The sequence below is a fragment of the Xylocopa sonorina genome, chromosome 3 (assembly GCF_050948175.1).
Source record: "Xylocopa sonorina isolate GNS202 chromosome 3, iyXylSono1_principal, whole genome shotgun sequence".
Classification (NCBI taxonomy): Eukaryota; Metazoa; Arthropoda; class Insecta; order Hymenoptera; family Apidae; genus Xylocopa; species Xylocopa sonorina.
The window spans coordinates 7,064,015-7,085,347 of NC_135195.1; the positions used below are offsets into that span (position 1 = coordinate 7,064,015).

Here is a 21,333-nt window from a genome sequence, read left to right on the forward strand (position 1 = left end):
ACGTAAGCATCGATCGCGGCGAACTCGCGTGTCACGCGTGCAATCGTCGCCAGGAGACCTACTTCGATGTGTCTCGCATTGGGGTATCGCGAAGTTGCAAGGTTAACCGTCTAACGTTCGAATCGTCGATGGTCTGTCCGCTGCCACGGGTACCACGATTGTGTGGTACCAGACAGCGAGTTGAACGAGCCAAGCCGATCGCAGGCGGAACCAACAAGTAGCGAAGCGCGACCCCGCGGTGCCAGCGGCGTTTCGTTGAAAATCACGGTCGAGCGTCGCGTCGAACGGCCGTTTCGCTCGGCCCCGCGTCCTCGAGGCCCCGACACGGTCCCCAGGGAACCGCGTGCGACAGCGTTCTCCGTTTCGCCTACGCGCGCTCCTTCCCGTGCACCACTGCGTGCACACTCGCCACGCCATTGTACCGTTATCTCCATACGCACTTTGACTTTATGCGCCCGTGCATATGTGGGTCTCCCGGCCGGCGCTTACAGCCTATGCTAATCAATGTATGCCCATTTGTCGAACGATTATAAAGGCCGCGCGCACGCGAGCCGAGCCGCGAGCGAGAGGACATTTTCGGATCGACTACTCGTCTCGAGAGACACTCGCGATCGTTTACACACCACGAGTGGATCGTTCGGTTTGCGGTCCTCTTTGCCTCAGCCGTGGTCCCGGTCGAGCGGTCGTACCACGCGATACGAACGATTGTTGGAGGACCTCGTCGAGTCGCTCTGCTGGGGGCACTAAGCCGCCCTAACGTTCGCCACGGTGATTTTCGGGAACAGTTGGGTCGATTAGGTATTAAAGGTTGTCCTGTCGAGGAGGATGGAGTTTTGAAAGCTTCGCAGTCGTAGGTAGATTTGCGAGAAGGCTACCTATTTAATTTATGCCTATGGATGAAATATAGTTGCGATCGATTGGAAATTAACGATTGTTGCGTCGAGGAGGATGGGATTTTGAAAGCTTCGCAGTCGTAGGTAGATTTGAGAGAAGGCTACCTATTTAATTTATGCCTATGGATGAAATATAGTAGCGATCGATTGGAAATTAACGATTGTCGCGTCGAGGAGGATGGGATTTTGAAAGTTTCGCAGTCGTAGGTAGATTTGAGAGAAGGCTATGGTATTTAATTTGTGGCTGCTATGGATGGAATATAGTTGTGGCTGTAGAAAGACGCGATTTAGAAACTAGAAGAATACATTGTAACAAGGGTCTCTAAATGTAAATGGATATGTATAATAGTAAAATGTAGGATGGCGACTACACATATAGCGGTATACGAGTGCAAAAGGTGAATACTAGTAAAACCAGTAGGAATCCGCGGATTTTCCTATTAACGTTCCAACGTTTTCCACCCATATTGTTTGTATTCAAGTTTCTGTTCACGTGACACGGCCTTAAATGTTGCCAGCGTGCGTAGAAACGTTGCGAGAATAGCGACACCGGTTCGAAACGTCACGCTGCAGGTTTCACACGCATCAAAAGTCCGACGCTGAGGAAATTGTGGATACGTTTTTAACACAATTTGCGAATTCCATGTAAACAGGTATCGCGTGGGGGGTGAGATTCTCCGAACGAGATTAAGGTCGTGGAATTGACCGCGGCTCTCGATGACGAAGTCGAAAACTTCTTAAACTCGATTGCCACGCGCATAGCAACAGGGGAACCGAGCGGATAGTTCGCCAACGGTCAACGAAACCAAATTATCTCTTACTTGATTGCGCGTAATCAAACTTTTCAAGAAACCGCAACGCTGCGCGAAACGTGCGCGTTGTCGCCTGAATTTTCTTATTCAGCCTTGCAGAGAGTTGCGATTAAAGTGACGCGTACATAATATAATCGTTGAGAATCGTAACAAGACTGGTACTTGTAGAAATAATTTGATCGATTGTTGTTTAATTGCCATTGGAGGCTTCGCGTATGTTTCAGAGAATACTGACTCCTCGTATTAAACAGAATGAAAGTATTCGACCGTTTACTTTGTTGCCACAGGAGATTCGTTGTTTCAGGGCTCGACGAGTCTGATATTAGAAAACTGGAGAGGCTCTTTATCGAGCAGCGATCGAAAATCGTGAAACCAACGGCGAGCGCTTGTTCGATGAACGCCGACCGATAAACAGCGAAATTGGGTTGATTCGTCTTTAGAGATCTTGATAACGTATCGGCGTATTTATCTCGACTGTACGGCGGAAGCGATACAAAGATCGGTAACGACTTCGACCTGTAATCGCGATCTCGCCGGTTAAAGAGTCCTCCGGTTTCCAGCGGGAGGTGGAAAACTATAATCAGCGGATGATTCCAGACAGTCGCGGCGGGCAAACGACCAGAAATTATGGTATTTATATATCGACGACGGCTGGGAAAGAGAGAGGGAGAGAGTCGTGTGTGTCGCGTCGTTTAAGATTCACTTAGGCGGAAATTGGTTTCGAAAGTTGATTCGCCGTTAAAGCTGTCATTGACTCCGCTCAAATATGCATTACGTTCGTTCGACGTACACCTCGGTTCTTTTCACCGGGTGCCTTTCAGCGTACCTTCGAATAGATTTCTCGTTGTCCCCGCGAGCCTCCACGCTCCCGCGTGAATGATAATGAAGCCGTCGTTTTATTGAACCCACCGTTCGAACCGGGGTAGGGAGGACAGGGGGACTCGTCCACTGGAACGACTTTATTGCTCAGTGGGAAGATGTCGACCGCCTAACGCGAGAGCTCCAACCAGCTGAAGAAATGGGATATTGTTAGATCGTCCGATCGTTAGACGCGATCTGACGTTTACAATTTCCTTAATGATCCGCGACAACGGCTACGATCAATCAACTCGATACAGAAGAAACTCTGTACGACTTTGCGTTAAGTCGAAAAGCAAGCCATTTCAAACTTTCAACCCCTTTTTTTGCCAGCGTTCTCTCACGGAAACACCCCTGTTAACATCCCAAGGAAACCTGCACGCGAAATAATGCGAAAGAGAAGGAGAAGGCTGTTCTGAGCCAGCCGAGGAACGCGTTTAAACCAAGTTAATCTCGTGCACGCCCACTTGTAATTGGCTCGCAACAGTGCGCCCACTCGAAAAGTTGCGCGCAGCCCCCGGGATCGAGAGAGGATCGAACGGGACCCGGGGTGGTTGCGTCTCTCTGCCGCGGGTCGAGCCGGCATTAATCGCGCGGCACGATCGAAAATTACCAATGCGATAGAGACGTTTATCAGGAAGTGCAATCACGGCGAGGGCCCCGCGTTCCTTGTAATTGCGCACGCGATCAACGGGCCGCGGCGGGATACGTAGATACAAATCACAATTACGGCTTTGTAAACGTCGGTTGACGCCGGTAAGTGGCGGCAGCGGGCATGTGTGGCCCAGCTGACAAAAGGACAATGAACCGTCCTAGTAGCTACGTGGCCGTCCGGTGCCCGCAGATAACCAGTTTTCGTTTATCAGCGAAACTGTCACCCGGCTCTACGCCGGCCTTTTTGGGGTCTTCGAACCCGAACGCGCTAGCCGCGCGATGCTTTCCTTTTATCTCGGTTTATTGCTCCCATTTTTTTCTTCGTCCTTCGCGTTTGCACGCCACGCAAAACGCGAGACCGACGATCGTTCTCGATCCTCTCTCTGTGAACGTAAATCCGAATTAGATCTGACATCGGAGTCGTAGATCTCAGAAGTGTTCTAAAAAACCGTCACGTTCGCTGTAGTTTCGTTGCGCGCTGAATAATCATCGACGTCTTCGTATTTTAAATGGAAGATTGTAACAACTCCAAGACGGCGGTAGGAGAAAAGCAAAACGATGTCGAAGAGACACCGAAAAGTTTCGGATTTAACGAACGCCAAGTGCTCGAATGAATGACATCGATTCTCGTTCGCGTCCGCTCGTCGGGTCAAGTGGTCCAGAGTCCGATCGACTAATTAAAAGACGAGCTGAGGACCACTTCGCTTTATGATCCAACGCTGGTCCCGATCGCCTTCGCGTTACGGCTGAACAGCTCGCGAAAGCACGTCTTCCGCGTCCGATTCCACCCTTCACACCCTCGTTCGTGGTGTCGTTATTGAAAAGTGTTGCGAGTACGCGAACCCCGTCGAGTTTGTTGGCTGGTTTGACTCCTCGTTATTACCCGTCCCGATAATTACCGGTTTCCGCGCGAACCTCGCGGCCTTCCTCGGCCGCGTAACAGCCGGTTCTTCTATCGCGAGGACGGTGAACAAGCAACACGCGACTCCTGCTCCCACGTCACGGGTTAAAACGCGTCGACTGGTCGTCTGTATCAATTTTGCTCCACCTAGACGATCGTAGACACGACTGCCAAGGGTCAGCGTGTTCCGTTATCCAACGTTAAACCATTTAGATGACTCAGGAGGGATCAACCTTTTAATTTGGGAGTTTGCAAGGGTTGAACATTTCAATTTGAAGGATTGCGAGTAGTTACCGTGTTATTTTGGGAGGTTGCAAGGGATTAATGTTTCGATTTAGGGGTTTGCAAGGAATTAATCCTTTGCTGGTACTGAACGAGAGTAGACATGTGCAACTTTGTAGTTGCCATCGACATCGTTCGTTTTTATTGAAACGATCTCCACTGAAATCGAAGAACGCACCGTTCCTCGATCTATCAAGGAGCGAAGAAGGGTTAAACGAGTTCCTCCATTTCTGGAGAAACTAACGACGCGTTGCATTCTCCTTATATAATGGCGCGTAGAAGCCGCGCGCGTACGCGCGGTATGTATCGACGCCGTTTCCGGTAGCCACGCGCCAGATGGAGAGAGAAAGGCCGTCACGTGACTTCCGTCGACTCGTTCGCGCGTTTACACGGCAAACAATGCACATTTCCATACGCGCATCTCGACGCATACGAAATACGTGTTTACCGCCCTGCCCACCTTGGCGATCGTGTTTGCGTTTAACGGGATGAAAACATCGTTGTAATTTCGACGATCGACCGATGAATATCGATGCAGAGGGAACGCTCGCCTCTATTTATTCGTTTGGTCAGCGAACCAGCTTAACCGCCTTCTGCGTTTCCTCCTTTTACGAACCTATTAAATTTCATTATTTTTCAACGCGATATCATTACGCGTTTCTTCCTTCTTTTTTTTTTTCCTTCATAGAAATCTAGCTGAAATCGCGCATGTACATACAGATAACGATTATTATTAACGCCTGTCCGAGTTATCTCTAATTACCGTACTCTCTAACTTCCGCTGAATCAAAGTGGAGACCGTAAAGCGAAGGAAACGGACTCTTTAAAAATGAATTTATCGCGACGCTAAATAATATTTATTGTAGCAGAACGCCACTGTCGGTTCGTTTACGCCAATACACGTGTACTCGAAAATCGCGGCTGACGCGTAACTTGTCGAGATGTCGTACGCGATTGTCGTACACGATGTTATGGCACCATTAATTACCAGCTAACGATGCCTCTAGCCGAAACGGTTTACCAATCCGGCGAGCGCATCCACATCGACTTAATTTTATCGCGTAATTATCGACGAGCAAGAAGCGGAAAGTAAACGACGCGGTGATCGTTAAGCCTCGGGGGCCTGCGCTAATTTCACTCGCTATTTACGTCCCTCGAAATATCTATAATGTGCGATGATTAGAAACGGTGGACGTTAACTGTCCTCTCGATCGTCATGCGATTCGACACAGCGAATTCTTTTTATTTCAAACGAATCTTTTTCACAAATGAAAACAGTCACAATCGAACAAGCACGATTTCTGCTCTTTACACGATATTAACTGGAGAATGAAAAATGATTGCTTCATCAATCGTTGCCTCTAAACGCGACGCCCTTATGGAAGTTGAAAATTTCTCTACCATCGAGTCGATTCGATTTTAACAACGATTTTATCGCCACTGCTTGTCCGCGCCCCGTTGTTAGCGTGGCGTATAAATACGTCTTATTAAATCTTGACGCGAAACGGGATAATCGTGACGCGAGCGCGGGTATCGAGGCACGCGATCTCGAAACAGCACAACGCTATCGTACGCGAGACAGTGCCATTAACGTTTTCCGGTCTCTCGAGAAGGAACGTCTTCTTGTGTGTCAAGGTGATCAGCCTTGCATTTTTTTTCCCCCCCGCGGAAATCGGCTAGTCAGCGTTTCAACGTCGCGTCGACGACGCCGTGGCCGCGTCTTCCGCAGCGTCCCACCGAACGGAAGTGGGTCGGTCAGCGAATTTCTTATCATTGCTTCGTCGACTGTATCGTCGCGGATTCCACTGTGTTATAGGTTAGAGGGACAGTTCTCACGTTAGACGCGATACCGCCGATTTAATGAGGATTTTATTGTGGGAAATATTACGACGATCGTTAACGAGGAGATTAATTGTTCGCGTGTACGCAGCCACGGTTGTATACTTCACGTGACGTAATCATGGCGCGCTTTAAGTGTTCTCCGTTTTAGTCTCGAGTAAGATGTTGAGTGTCCTAAGTGATAACACCACGATATTAATTGGTATCTAAGGCAGCGGTTCTCCAATTATTTTCGCCATTGCATCCTTGTTGGGCTAAACGAATTTCGCGACACAGTTATCCTTGAAGCGGTTCGAATACTTGCGAGAAGAGGAAGAAACAGTGGAGATTTAATGCTCGATTGCTTTCGACGCGACGAATGAAACTTGTTTGAACGAATTTTTCATTGTTTTTAGTTAACTTTGCTCTCGAATCACTCGACCTAGAAAGTTTGCTCCTGCATCTGTTTTTTATGCAAGCGTTTCTTGCAAATGCAGACTCGCAGAGATAAGTTGAAGTAAAACAAGTCTTTTCGCTGCAGGATTCTACTGCTAGATTGCTAAATCTTGGTGGAAATTAAATATTATCGCTGCAGCACTCCTGAAAAACGCTCGCAACACTCGACTTGAGAACCCCCGATCCAAGGGACGGTTCAGAAATTGTCTGAAAGATTTCAACGGATTACGCGAGTTCCCTTTTTCAACTTCGTTTAATTACTCTTACTTCAAGATTCTTGGGACGAACTTCGTTGGCATTCAGAGCCAGAAGGAAAGAAGAAGAATAAAAGTTCTGGTCTAGGTACGCTAATAGAATCGTTAACGAGATTCGTTAAACTTCCCAGACTCACCGTTGACATATGTCCAGCTTCTGATACCAAAATGTCGAATTGAAAAGACTGTGTTTAAAGTATAAACTTCGTAGAGGAAACGGCTGAGATCTTCTCTATTCGCAAACCACTTCACGTTCATCGTGTACTCTATTTCGAATCTTAACACGTTCGCTGTCCAGGTGTGTAGCATAATTTCCACAAGCGCGTTCCGCAAAGTGAACACTGGTTGCAGCTATTCTTACATTCCTTATTTTCTGTTTACAACCATGTCTTCCTATGGCATCCCTTTGGGACTACAAAAACCTTGGCTAACCGAGGGGAAACGTATGTGCGTTAAAAATGATGCATTCAACACGAGGAACGTGTACGACCTTTATTTCTCCCCTTGCTCGTTGCAAAAATCACTACCAACTTCTATCAGAATCATCGTCGACATCGATTACTTCAAACACTCCCAGATCATCGGTAGTGCAGTACAATTCGTATCATAGATCCACTAATTTTCCCCCTTCAAACCGTAGAAATTCTGAAAAAAATCGTTTCTCACTCGTATCTTCCCCCTGCGATTTCCAAAGCATTCCAGAAAATCCGCGTTCTCCACTGGCGTTCGATGGCGACACGTACCGCCCCTGCGCCGGAAATTGCAACCCCGTGTCGCGAAAGGAGGCTCGCTGAAAAAAGAAAAAAAGAGAGGCTCCCGGTGGTTCTCTGGTTGTTACACGTGTCAACGACGAGGTAGACGCTGTAACACGTGACCATTGGCACGTGTGCTCGCTCGGGGGCCCGTGCAACGAGGCCGCGTGCGACTTTTCCGCCGCGAGGACGCATCCGGTTGCCTCTCGAGATCGGTACCGCTCGAAATCCGGCTGAAAGGGTTCTGCCGCGTGATCGAGGTTATTGTTCGCGACCAGCGTAACGTCCGTGAGTGATTCAGAGGGATTTTTTTCGCTTCCTGTCGCGGGGGTGAGTTTGTGGGAAAGGTTGCGGTCGCACAGGGCGGGTCGCGTGGCGTGTAATGTCCACGACTCGTTCGACGACACGAAAGAAGAGATGCGGTCGAATATGGCTTCTGTCGTTTGTTCGCAGTGTTTGCACAGATAGTGGCAGTGTATCATTTATGACGGGTGAGTGGGTCTGGGAAGAGGGTGGATTCTTCGCTCTGTTATTCATGATGGGGTTTGTACGTGTCATTGAGATAAATGTTCTGGATGCGAACGAGGGAGGAAAAGGAAATTGATTACTCTCTGCCCTATGGGAGAGTCAATGTTAGGGGTTCAGTTTGGGCTTGCGATAGGATTTTTGTAGATACATTGTTGGATAGAGATTTATGGTGTTGCAGGTGAACGAACCAGGAGAAAACTTTAACGACTCGGTTTTAGATCGCAGACTAGAAATGTAGCTATAAAATTTGGTACGAAAATGCGAATAGAATCGTTCGTACGATTTTATGAACGAATACCTCGCGGAAGATCGACGCGAACGAAAGTATGGCATAGAAAGTATATCTGTGTACCTTTTATATCGAGGATTTCCATAAACTTTCGCACCAAGCAAGTTCTTGGCTGTCCAAAGTGGACGTAGCCGGCGTAATTGGCCGTAGGAACGAATAGAGAACCAAGTTTCCTCCGATGACCTGAAAAATATCAGCGTCGGAACTCGAAGTGGCGATCGCTCGGTGCTCGCGCGAAAGAATTTCCGCGCGGACTTCAATTGCAAGCAATTGCAATCGTTCGCGATTACTTATCGCGGGGAACTTTTCCAATAACCTCCTCGAGGCGTGCTCGGACTTCTCGGTGCCCTTTTATATCGAGTTATCCGGAAAAAAGTTTGTTTACGGAAGCTGACAATTTACGACGCCCCGTAGTAGTGCATCAGGGACACTCCTCACGAGTCGACGTGCTCGAGAGATGTTTAGTCGCGTACGACTGGTCAACGAGACGACTCGTAATGGCGAGGTTCGCACCGTTACTCGACGTAGGCCGTTGTACAATTTTCGAAGGGTTACAACTTAAGAAGGACGCGCGCTTGCATACTTGCGTCTACCCGTTTCAAGAATATTCTACTCCGCGCGTAACGCCGTCTTGCTAATGAACGGTGTACATATTTAAGTAACTCGTTTAACGGTAACAGAAACCGAGCTGGGTCGCATTTCACTGGCCACTGCAACTAAAAAAGTTTCTACGATCTATCCTTTCTTCGTGCTCGAAACGTCGCGTTAAAAGATTCGAGGGGATTTCAACAGTCTCCTCTCAAATTTATGCGAGAGAAAAGGAAGGGAGCTACTGTTCGAATAATTCGATAATCAGATTCCTTGATGATTGAATAATGGCGGCGGACATTCTTCCGCGTAGGTACCGAGATTCCTGAAAAATCTTGGTTCGAGCGACACCGACGCGACTAGGACGAAAATTAATAAGTAATTAACGGAAATCGATTACAGAGGGGGAAGGAAAGATTGATGCGGTCCTGTAATCTCGTTCTCTGATCCGCTCGCAGTTTTCCACGCGTTCGATTTCCACGGATCGTGGCTCGTGCTGGATATCGACGTCCATAATTAACCGCGATCCGATTAAGCCGTGTCTTTCAGTGAAAGTTGCGGATCCATTTAGACAAACGGATGATAATTAGCTATAATACGAGTGGCAATTACGCGCACGCATTTAACGACCGGTTGTTAAATGCGCGCGGAGGTTTGATTGACGTTCGTTATCGAGCTGGCGGGCATTCCGGGTGAATTCGGACGAACGCGAGTATCGAGTCTCGCGGGCTGGTATATTTTCCAATTTGTGGGGACGGCGTGTGAAATGTGAGAAGTGGGATAATGGACGAGTAAAGTAGGAAGTTACGTGCGAAGTGGAATGCGGAATGATAAATAGATGTGTATACTGAAAAATGGAACGGGGTAGGTGGAGAAAATATTGTGCGGAGCGACGTACAGGTGATGCAAGAGCGTGAGATGAGACGTGTAATATGCAAAAGGGCGACGTTGGATACCGAAAAAGAGAAAATGAACACGCCAGAGCGGAATATCGGACGCGAGAAGTGGGATATTTGGAATGTAAAGGGGTCGTCCCTACGATAGGATGTGGCGTTCTCTTAAAAACTGCTGACAGACATCCGTATCATTCGCAACGAAGCCTTTCGTCACCCAATAATTACATCCTCGACATTCATAACGCGCAGCGCGGCGGTACCCGGATAATCGACCGTGTGATCGGTCCTTTGTTCAGTGGGAAAGTACACTCGTTGCGCCACTGATGCGTGTGCCTCGATATCGCTTTCCTCCGTTGACCTGCGCCTCGGATCTTGCGCCGTGCAGAAGCAAAAAGGCAGCCGAATAAGAGGTAACAAGAACAGAACGAGGAGAGGGTAAGAATAAACGGAGAGTATCTTTAACGAGATCCCAGCAGTTGGCGAAGCAATTAAAAGATCCATTCTCACGATAAAGATGATCGATCGGGGATCGGTTGGGGTTAGAACCGTTCCGGATGGACGAAAACGATCCTCGAGCGGTGCGTGCGCGATGTACCGTGAAAATTACACCCGATGCGGAAAGGGAGAACGTTTAGCGAGCATGGAGAAAGCTTGGAGCCTATGGAGAACGCTTGGAGAACACGGAGAACGCATGGAGAACGCTTGGAGAACGCTTGGAGAACGCTGAGTGGACATATAATTGCTCCGTTCCCGGTGATTTGCCCCATTTCGCAGTCAAACGGATCGTGGAAACCAGCGGGAAACTCGTGCGTTCGAATAGCACGGCGACGAAACGGAAATTGTGTCGGTGGCGACCCACGACGCGGACGACAAAGGCATCCGCGACGCGGCAGCTCGATTGAATTTCAATACGCGGGACCTCTTCGCGCGCTACCGTGTTTTCGTTGAGCAACGAAAGGCTTCCACGGGGTTCGACGTTCGATTGTCTTCCCAGTTTCCATTGTCTTCGATCGTGCAACGTTTCCACCGGGAGAGAAGGGTCCCGCGACCAACTGGAGGATCCTTCGTTCCTTCTTTCTCCCCCTCGCCCTTCGTTCCCGCTTTCCTCCTCGTCGTTGATCCTCGCGTACAATGGACGAGCGTGTAACGGAATCTTAATGCGTCACTCGACGTGAACATTCTGACGAAACTGACGTCTCGAAGGTTTGGACGGTGGATTCCGTGGGTTTGATGGGAAACGACGGGTCGTTTGTTAGCCGATAGGAAGGATCACGAGGCACACACGAGGTCCGCGCGTTCATAGCGCAGCGATGATTGTCAGGCGTTATTGGAAGCCTCGTTACGACGATCGATCCTCCCGTTGATTATGCACGATCGCGGAGACCGCCTTTTTTCCAGGCGGGAGAAAGAGGCTGGAAAACTCGACGGCGCTGGAAATCCAGCCATCGACGCGATCGAAGTGTCACGCGTGTCAGAAGAATTCCAGCGCGTAATAAAACGAGTGAAACACAGAGACACAAAGCGCGCACGCATCGAGCTGAGAGGGGGTCCTGCCTGAAGAAGAACTAGTCGGCACTTATCGACGCCCTTCCCCTCTCTATATGGTCCGTGCTGATTGCTGTCGTCGAACAGGTCCCTCGATCGATCAGCCGGTCGCGCTGGAGAAGGAGCGGTGGATGCTGCGTCCATCTTGGAGCGCATAGGCTGCCAGAGGAACGGATAGAGAAAGAATACCCGGCCGCCTAGTCTCGCCATGTATGAGCATAAAGGTTTCGTTGCCTTATTAAGGTCCGCGCTGTCGCGCGCGCGCGCGCGCGCTCTCCCAGCCCTGGTTCGACCGGCCATCGAGACGAACAAAGACGGAAAACCGGAACTTCGAAACCAGTTTATTATTCGAAACGTGGGTTAGTCCTGTATGCGCGCGCGCGCGCGCGCCCCGCTTAACAGAAAAGAAAGAAAAAGAGAGAGAGAGAGAGAGAGAGAGAGAGAGAGAGGGGGGAAAAAACTGGCCGAACCGGCGTATTTTCTACCGGCTCTTAATTCCAGGCCAGGCCTGCGGATAATGTGGATCGCGCTTTTGTCGACCATCGCGTGGTACCTCTATCTCTGGACCAGCGTTGTTTTTCTGGCGGAAAAAGGAATGGTTACTGTATACAACCGGGACACTTTGATGCCCTTCGGTTATCGCTGGAATAAGAATGAATTTGAATGGGGCAACTCAACACCGGAATACTCTATGAGAACGAACTGTCTCTCGTGGAAATATGATTGGCATGCGCGACGCGCGTTACTGGGGACCCGAGGAATAGGTTCTCTCGGATGGTTCACCGTTGCACTCGATTCCCCGATCGAGCTTGATCTCGTTACGGGATTGGGAAACGTACTGGTTGATTCGCTGGTACGTATTTTCCTGGGGATTGGACCGAGGGTAACTGGGAAGTGCGGTTCGATGTACAACTCGAACGATTCGTTGCATCGTCCTGTACCATCGAATTAAAAAGTCGCGAGGATGCAGAGAAGGTTCAACAGGAGTTATTTAAATCTAGACGTTTTGTTATTCCCGACTGAAATTATGGAGATAAGATGCTCAGTATTCTAAATCGTACAGCTACATTTTTAATGCAACGACTTCGCAGATGATGCACGACGGTCCTATACGAAATCCATACGCGAAGAAGCAACATTTGCACGCGTCCCAAAACGGCTTCCATCCTCGAATTTATGACACGTGATAACGTTAATCCTGAGATTCGCGTCGAACTTGACCGCGTCCGATAGAAATCGTCGTCTCGCCCGAAACGGGCGAGGACCTCGGCTCTCGTCGCTTTTAAAAGACCGGAGTCGATCGGTTCGATTGACGCACAAGCGAGCCGGTTCCGTTTTTGCATCGACGCTGTTTAATATTTAACGTACGCTCGCGCACGCGCCACTATTTTCGTCGCGGATCGGCTCGAAACGGAGCGGCATCGTCTGCAGCGGTTGGCCACAGCGCGTTCCGAACGCGCAGGAAAACCGTTCCTGTTGCGTCGCTCGACCGTTGCGGCAATCTGCATAATTTGTCAGACCGTTGGCAAACAGAGCGAGCAACAATGTAAGGTTACGGCGGGACAGGATGAGCCGCCCGTTCGTCTGCCCGCTCGATCACGTCCGCGTCGCTTTCGTCCCCCGCTGCATCGCCACGGCCATTTGCATACGCTCCTTCTGTCCGCCTTTGTACACCGCCACGATTCGATCGATTTTTCGCGTTGCTCGTGTTTATACCAGTGCTCCTTGATCGCCTGTGTGCCGCGAATTTTTCAGGATAATTACATTCATTTAACTATGCCTCGAAATTGTCGAAGAATCGATGCGCCTTGAAGGATAAAAAATCACGGAGCACTGATTCAGATAGTCGAACAGGTTCGTTGGCTCTTTACGCGGGTAATACAACGATAGAACACGCTACCTGTTCCCTTTATCTTATCTAATAATCCTTAATTATCTCGTAATTTTTGATACTTCCTATTTCAATGCCAGTAATCGATTAACTGGAGAGAAAAAAAAATGAAATCGCCAGTCGAGCGCCTGAAAGGAGTTTCCGATTGCGAAACGACCCAGTTGACGAGCACAGCCGATCGGCTCGCTTCTCACAATAAACGGATAGAAACCGTGGGTCGCGTGATCGAGCGAGGATATCGCGTCCACGGGACGAACAAACGGAAGCCAGGCTCTGTCGAGCGTGAAAATCGACTGTGCCGGGTCGTGTCGACGACAACGGGACCGGAGACGAAGATTCGACAGCGTTTCTGCCGATTTTTCGTACCGCGTTGAAGGCACGCCCTATCGTTCGGTATCGAAGAGACGCTAACGTTGACCCAGTTCCGCGGAGGACGCAAAGGCGGAAAGCGGCTGTGCGGCTCTCGCCCACGGCTTTAAGGCTCGCGCAACAATCGAAAGTTATAGGCCGCGAGTTTGCCTTCTCCCAGGATGCATCCTTCGAGCACCGGAAATCGACGCGCGCTTTGCGTAACCGAACGCAACGAGCAGTCCTCGGTTTCCATCTACGGCCTGGATGGAAAGGAGCTCCGCTCGCTCGTGTTCGAGGATGGAATTCGGAGCTGAAACTGCGGTGGGGTGGACAGTTTGCTGGAGTAATTTTCGCGCGACTACAAGAAACGCTTGGACGTTCGGTTTTTCGCGATCGCGTACATAAATTTGGAAGTTTACGTCTGAGAAAAGTTACGCTATCGTCCGGCGGTGTTCTCGCGGATAGCAGCTCTCGACTCGCAGCTATTTCGAACGGGCGTTACGATGTTAAAAGCCGGTGTTGTGGGTGGAAGCGTGTACGGAGTAAAGTACTTACTCGAGCCGCGAGTCTATTATATAAAGTTGAAACGAAAGTTTACTTAGGCCCCGGGTAAAACGCGCTCGGGTAATTAATTCTTTTCGATTTCAAAATGCTCCAGAAGCCGATTTCTAAGCCGGGCTGGTAATTTAAACAGGAAATCCATATATTTCCTAGCCGATGTTGCATTGTTACGTCACGTTTCCAACGGTCTAATGGCCCACAAATTAGCCGTCAACATAACAAGGCGGCGAGACAATACGGGAAGCTGCTCTCGAAACTGAGAAACGCGCATTGTTCCTAAGCAATTTCACACCATTTTTCTGACGGTCATGCACCAAGTAGTGCGTGGAACGCTTTACCTCGATCTTCTCCGTAACTATTTCCTCGTCGAATGGGCACCGCGCTTTCTATTACCGCAAACCTATCACGCTGTACTTCCTTTCAATTACGATACACACCGGGCGCAACGAATCGCGAACGCAACCGATTTTAATCAAATATCGATAACTCGCCGCGAGACGAACCTCGCGTTTCCATTACGCCGCGCCTCGTACGCTGTTCCCAATTAACCGATCGTGTGTCCTTTTTATTGGCTGAATCGGGATCGTTGGATCTTCTGCAACAATCGCGAGTTACCCTCTCTCGAAAGTTATTAACGCGAGGATCAACGATCGCTCGTAATTCGTTGGAAGACAATTACCGCGTTCAGAGGGAAGTTGACAAAATTTGAACGGGTGGCAGACCGGAAACCGAGATCCAGGCTTTGTTTTCACGGCAGACGCCTTTGGAAATCCATTAAGTACGCGTGTACCGATTGTAAGAGTCCATAAGTCGATGCGACGCGGGTGTCCGCGATCAATCAAGCCGGGATTCCATCACGTATCGCGCTTATGGACTACTACCATTAGCACGCGCATACTTAATGGATATATTCAGCGTGGTTTTCTCGCAGAAACGAACCTGCGAGCGCTCTTTTCATCTTGGACGTGCACGATCGCTTCTTGAAATTTCCTTTTCGTCGCGAGTGTCCGCTGACCTAAATAAGACCACCTTCTTCCCCTTGAAAACTCCAATTAACCGCGATGATAGAGTGCGCGTAGCGTGATAATTCATCTACCGGTCGACTCCCCGTCATTCATCTTTCATCCCCTCGGGGCAACGATCCTGGCGCAGCCATTCGACCTTTTCAGCCAAAGGTACTCACTCGATGATGTCTCGCGCAACAAAGGGCCAACATCGAGAATTGATTAGCATCGATCCACCGTCGAGAGATCGACTCGCGGACAATTACGAGCGTTCAATCCTGAGCATAGTTACGTCGCGCTGTTACGCGGCCTGCCTACGTGCGATTGATGCAACTCTGGTCCGCGAGACGATGGAGCAAGAGAATTGAATTAACACCACGGGAGCGATCGTTGCTGAAAAAATGCTCTACGGTCACGCGAGGAATTTTAAGAGCAATTTAAAGCTCGACGAACGATAGTCGACCGCGAAATTGAACTGGGAATATTCGCGAGACAGGATGGATAAACGAGGAGAGAGAGACGTGAAGCGTGTCAATTAAGTAAACGCATATGCGTGTGCATAATGTATCAGAACAAGGCTTCAGATGGTAGAATGTTACTCTACATTTTCATAAATTGAGGGGTGCTTAGATTTGTTCCTCTTTAACTTTGGTGCACCAAAGTTTGCGTGCATTCGACGCGCAGCGATGCAATAGTGCAGCTGCTGGGTCTTTGGTACCCATTTGACTACCATTGGCGCTTAGAAAACTCGCGTATGCGATACTGTGAGCTCGTAAAGAGGCTTAGAAAATTTGTGCTCGTGATACTATGCGAGCTTGGAAAATTTGCGCTTGCGACACGATAAGCGTTTGAAGGCGCTTAGAAAAATTGCAGTGCGACCAATATTGTTCCAGTGTTTTGGCACGATTTACATCGCGAATAATTTACTGGCATAGTCAAAGGGTTAAGGAGATATGCGAGTGGCATTGACGGCGTTCGCGTTCCTCGCAAGTACGTCCACGGTTACGCAAGAGAGGGGCGGCTGTGAAAGTTCGTACGATGGAAACGCGACAGGGTTGGTCCGGTATCGCGAACGGCAGCTGGTACGTGGTACGCTCGTAACGGTGTTACTTTTCTAATTACGCATGCAGGCACACGCAGGTTAATGAGCCCCTGTTCCCACCCCGTTGACGTTTCAAACGCGCTTCCGAGATACCTCGCGCGCCCACGTGGCTTCAGTCCCACGTAACTACGTGGGGTGCGTATGCATCTATCCTGTGTTCAACGAGCAACTTGGCTTTTCTTTTACCTTTTTACTTTCACGCGGTGAACGGATCGAACTTGAAAGCTTTTTTCTCCCGGGTGTAATTGCTAATTTTTCATCGAACACAAATGCGATCCTTCCTCGTCGTTCTCCGCAGTGAACTGGTTTAAGCGAACAGAAAAAAAAGTAGTGATCGTTCAAATCCGTGGAGGATCGATCGATGACAACGGCGCGCTTCGTACACGGGTTCTGCGCGAGAAACATGCGGCGAACGTGACCAAAACACGGATACTTCTGACGTGAACAGCAACGGTACCATTGTACCTCGCGGAGTAAATGGTCTCGAACGATCGATGCGGACGCTGTTCCAGTTGCGCCGTTTTGTTTACGTCCGACGAGAAAGGGAACGATTTGCGGGTCGCGTGGGCACGGAACCGAACGAGGGTGAAAGTCGCATTGTGCGAAGCCTAATCTATGGTTCCGCTCCGCGACGCGATTCGGATCTTTGAATAATTCCGCAGAGATTCGAAGGCATTGTTCGAAGATGGCCGCCGGCCCGTTTCCAGACCGTGAAGGGTGGCGCTTCCGTGGTTACCGTTCCGTTTCCGGAAAAGATGGCGCAGCATCCCGTTCTCCGCGTCTTCGCGGTTTTCCTCTGTCCCGCTCGCGTCGACGTCCTCGTGAAAGGGAACCTGGTAGATATGTTAATCCTTTACAGCCGGGACGTTTTGCGTTGGCGTCTTTTTTACCAACGAGTTTTCCGTACCAAGCGCTTCATAAATTCCTTTATCGCGAATTAACGTCGACGCTTATATTGGCCGTAAATCCTGGACAATTTAGCGAGAACCGGGAATTTATGAATCGTATAGGTGTCGATGTTAATTCGTGAAAGCGACGTATTTTTTTATCAATCGTTCGAGTCGTTGGGATAAGGTGTGGTAAAGAATTCGTTATGAAAATCGTTAATAAAAACGTTATGTTGTTATACGAATACTCGATGAGACGTGAGTAGCTTCAAGTTTCCGAGTGGAAGCAGAGATCGAAGAAAAAATATCGATCCATAAATTGACAAGAATTAACCCATTGCTGCGCACTTTTTTCTTCTGTGCTGGGGACAAATGACGGCTGTGACCGTTGCGAGAAAGAGAATTACGGGTAGTCAGTTTAAGAGAGTGAATTCGGTAGCATGCTCCAGAGCTAAGTCGATGATTAATTTGCTCGTATAATTAAATAAATTTGCTCGTAATAAATTGCCTGGTAGCGTGATAAAAAACAGTGTACAAGACTGCACTTGGGACACCCCGTAGGTGATAGGTCGAAGCGGTTACGTCGCGCTTGAGGTATCGCATTAGAAAGGCGCGCGTGGCTGCAGCCGAGAGATGTCACAAGGTAAACCGCATGCATAACTTGGATGTAGGGAATTATTGTGCACGCGTGTCTATCGAAGATCGAAGCACACGTCGCTCGATTCGAAACGTTCGATCGTCCTTGAGAAAAATCTGCCGTTCGCATCGTATCTCCCCTTTGGTTCGACTCGTTTCTATGCATCCCTGCATCCACAAAGGAATACTTTGGACTTTCAGAGTGCTCGCTGGGATCTACACGCACGGTGACAGGTTTTTTTGATAAAAACTGTACGAATACATCCTTGTTTCCACGACAGATCGGTAAAAAAATGTTGGACATTTCACGTATGCCTTTCGAGGACGCAGAGGGTGGTATCAGGAGGGGGTCATGCTTTTTCCTCGAAAAGAAACTTCCTCTTCGATTCCTGATTCTCAAACTTTCCACGAGATTAATTTAACAAACTTCGAGCCTCGATCATTTTAATACAGCTGAGTAATCACAGGGCACCGTACAAAATTATGCAAAGCGTTAAAATTCGTCGAAGCGAATTATTCTTCAGCGTTGAACGAAAACAAGGTCGTCCCGACATCTTGAATTTCGAATTCAAGGGTCACGCGGATTCGGCTTGGCGTGTCGCGTGAATCATGTCCGCTCGTGAATCCTCGCGCGTTATTTATGCTTTCGAGCGGCTCGGTCTCACCTGGCAAAGAGGTCCGGGTCGCGAGAGGGGAACGAAAAAAAGGATCAAAGAGGGATACGAGGATAGTGGACGATTACAATTTACACGAGCAACGACCAGCAGGAAGCCCCTCCGTTATTCCGTTCGCCTGGTTTTTATTTATACCGCCGCAGAAGCGCAAGTCATGCGACCGCCAGCCAATAATAATTTTTCATTACGCGAGGTCGATCGTCGAGAAGATGCAAATTCGATGTCGACGCTGTTTTTCTTACTGCCTAATGTTACCGCAGAAAGAAAAAATTAGAAATGTCTCCCATTATGCGATCGTTCCATCTACTCGCGATTACAGTTTCCACGATCGTTTTTAACAGAGCCGTTTACGAGAAATAATGAGATCTAAAAGTAAGTAACAACAGACGGATGAATGATATCCAACGTTCTCTTTTAAACTTGGAGCTAGCACTTGAATAGCAACATTCATGTTAGAAATTACATCTTGGCAGTCGCGGACAGTCGGCTGGCCAGCAATTGTTAGGCCAATGACCACCAGCAGTCGTTTCCTATTAACCCAAACATGGAAACGCAGAGACGAGAGCCCAATCTAGCCGCTCGAATTCCCTTAAATTACTCGAAACGAGTCCCAGAAAATGAAACTAGTTATTCTCGAGTGTTCGATACGAATTACGTCGCAGCAGAGAGACCGTGAAGGGAAGCAGGGAGACGTAAAGTACAGCTGGCCCGACAAGGGATGCGTCCTCGGCGACGGTAGTTAGGCGCGGTCCCATGACCCTTTAATAGAAATTTATGTCAACGTTTATCTGCTCTTGATCGTCGTTAACCCTGATCAATTGGCGGGCACGGAATCATTCAGCAGCCGGGTTGAACGCGCGCTGGATTAACCGCCCCTTGGAAATTGAAGCGCCTACTCTTTGCGAGCTCTGCTACGCGAGTTCTGTCACGCGATTAAAAGCTGAATCGTGCGATCAGTTATATTAATAATATAAAAAAAAAAAGAAACAACCGTGGAAGAGCAAAAAGGTAAAAATAGATAAAAAAAAGATGCTTGATAATAAATTGTTGGATAGCAATTATATGGTGACATACGAGCGCAAAGGTCTTGGTGCTGCTACGATAATTGAAGAAACTCGCGGAACTACTTCGCGTTCAAATTAGCTGCTGTCCCATGAACTTTCTGCAGAAAATACCGCACGACAGTTTTACTGTTCGCGTTGTTTCGCTCGCGAGAGAAGATCGCTCGACCAATGCGCGACGCGGAAACCTCTGCTCTATCGGGACGCAAAAAGCGATTTCGTTGAGCGCACAGCTCGCAGCCAGCGTTTAGCATAGTTTCGAAGATTATCAGCAACCACGCATTATCCGGATTGATTGCTCGCGAGTCATTAGCCGTCCTTATGGATCGATCCTATCCTCGTAACGCGACGGACGAGGAAAAAGCTGGTCGTTCGCTCGCTTCCTGGTGTATCCTCGCTAGAGAGCTGCTCCCTCTCGTCAACTCTCGCGCGTCCGCTAAATCTACATCTCGTTTCGCGTTGATTTATGCCCGGTTCGTGGCTCTCGTCAAGCTTGTTAATGCGTAGACAACGCGTTTCGATATTATCTGCCAACGAGTTCGTCGGTTCGGCGCGGCTTAATTGGTAATATAGTTTTCAACGGGAACGGAACGAGAGGGATCGCGCGGCGAAAGAAACTTTCTCGTTGCTCTGTGAATACGTGCATACACGTCAGGATCAATGGGAGGACGATGGTCTCGTCTGTCTCTTTGTGTCTCGTTTTCGTTCGGTTAAAGTATAATTAAACGTACAATGCACTCGCGTTTCAATGCGGCTGTTAACGTGCGCTTAGGCTTCTATGCGGCCTCTTATCAGCTAGTTATCTTGATAGCAACTGCACTTGCGTTAAGGTTAATTATATCCTATTCGTACGCGCGTAGTAAGGTGCAATTTGCACGGCATTACCATTGCCGGAACGGGTCGATTGTTCACGCAAAAATGATCGAACAAACTATGCTACTTAGCGTCGCTTATCGATGCACGCGGCCTTCTTTTCGAATCCTTGCAGAATCTTCGCAAGGCCCCCTGGCAATTAACGCGCTCAGAGAGGAAGTAATTAGCACCCCGACATTCGACCTTTTCGGAATACTAATTTCCCCGCGATCCTAAACAAGTTTCTGCGGAAGTGGACGTAGAAACTGAGAGTGACATCGTTGGTAACAATCGTTCGCTTTACTGGACAGAAGAAAATGGAGAAACTTACAATTTTTCGTTATCGTCTGTTGTTCACTGTACCATATTAAAGAAAGTTCGATAAGAATTGAATAAAATTCCAAGATACACACAAGATTATAAGCTGAATCATAATTGTACGTATGAATAATGGATGACTAAAAGAAATAATGTCGAAAGTGTCCAGCTACGTGCCACAAGACACGCCGCTCGCAAGAGGACGACGCGATTAATAAACCATATTCCCTAATGCTCTCAACCTCCGTTCCTCGCCCATATCTCGCGTATCACGATCCGACGATCCATCACAGCGTCCGTCCTCGTAAATCAATCTCGCGAGAGGAATTCGAAAACCGCCCCCGGAAGCAACGTTTCCACGGCAGCGTTTCTTCGCAGCGCGACGCGCGAACGAACGAATTTCGTCGAATTCGAGTTTCCCAGCCGTGTCTCGATCGATCGCGTTTTATATGCTCGTAACTCGACAGGAG

The 21,333-nt window shown here is 48.7% G+C and overlaps 1 protein-coding gene across 3 annotated transcripts in view; it reads left to right on the forward strand.

Annotated features, from left to right (window-relative positions):
• Positions 1-21,333, forward strand: part of LOC143422070 (uncharacterized) — a 149,422-nt gene that overhangs the window by 116,978 nt on the left and 11,111 nt on the right. The window lies entirely within an intron of this gene.